Raw genomic sequence first — 1,434 nt, forward strand, 5'->3', positions numbered from 1 at the left:
AGGCAGAGGTTGCAGTGAGCCAAGATTGCACCATTGCACTCCAGCCTGGGCAACAAGAGCGAAACTCTGTCAAAAAAAAAAAAAAGAAAGGGGAAGTTTTGAGCTTAAAATTTTTTAAATGAAATTCAGACCTCAGCGAATACATTTCAAGTCAAATCACACAGAGCTAAAGAAAGAATTAATAAATTGGGAGAAAGGACAGAAGACATTATTCAAACTAAATCACAGAAACAAAAGGATGGAAATACACAGGAAAGAACGTAAGAGATAGATGCCATACAGCGAAAAGATCTAAAGTATGTAAAATTCAAATCTCAGGAGAAAAGGTTAGAAAAGATGGACAGAGCATTTTGAAGAGCTAATAGGCAATAATTTTTCGCAGTTTAAGAATGACATCAAGCTTCCAATTTAAGAAGGGCTACAGCAACAAGCAAGATACATACAAAGAAAACTGCACATAGGCACACTGTTAAAAATTAGAGACAAATTTTTTAAAAATATCAAGAGCAGTCAGAAAAGGTGACGCACTTCTAACAGGATAAAGTAGTTCACAACAGGCCAGGAACACCGAACAAATAACCAGAAAATCCAGGTAAATTACATCAGCCATACATTTAAGAGCATCAGAGGGTGGTGAAAGCAACAGGACTTGGAGAAAAATTTCCAAGAAGGGAGATCCTTCAGAAGGAAGCAGAAGATCTGCAACTATTCATAAAGGCATTTGCTGATTCTGGGCACTGCCAGGGTGAAAAAATCAGGCTTGTCCCCTGAGGGAAAAATTTTGTTGAAAACAAAGTGGTGGGGGGAAAAAAGAGATTTTCATGAAGCTAGAGTGACAAAAGATTTGAGATTCTCAAAATAGATCACAGACCTAAATGTAAAGCTAAAACTATATATATACACACACACACACATTTTATATGTATACCTATACACACATATACATACACACATTTTTAAAATCTCAATGTAATTTATTTTTCAATTTTTATTCTGTTATTCTTTGTTCTTGTTTTTAATTGACAAATAAAAATTATATATGTTTATGGGACACAACGTGATGTTTTCATATGTGTCTACATTGTGATCAAACTATAAATATTCTAGAAGAAAACACGAGAAAAATCAACCCAAACTTATGGCATGTTTTCTTAGATATCACACAAAATGCACGCCATAAAAGAAGAAAAATGATAGGTTTCATTTTATCAACATTAAAACTTCTCTTCGAAAGGTACGTAAGAAAATGAAAAGACAGGCACAAACTTGGAGAAAATATTTGTAATCCATACATCTAAGTACTTCTTCAACTCAATAATAGACAAACCACCAAATAATAAACAGGCAGAACATTTGAAAAGAGACTTCACAATATGAGATATACAAATGGCACATAAAAAGATGCTCAAAATCATTAGTCAACATAAACATGCA

Source organism: Mandrillus leucophaeus, unplaced genomic scaffold (assembly GCF_000951045.1).
Source record: "Mandrillus leucophaeus isolate KB7577 unplaced genomic scaffold, Mleu.le_1.0 Scaffold918, whole genome shotgun sequence".
Taxonomy (NCBI): domain Eukaryota; kingdom Metazoa; phylum Chordata; class Mammalia; order Primates; family Cercopithecidae; genus Mandrillus; species Mandrillus leucophaeus.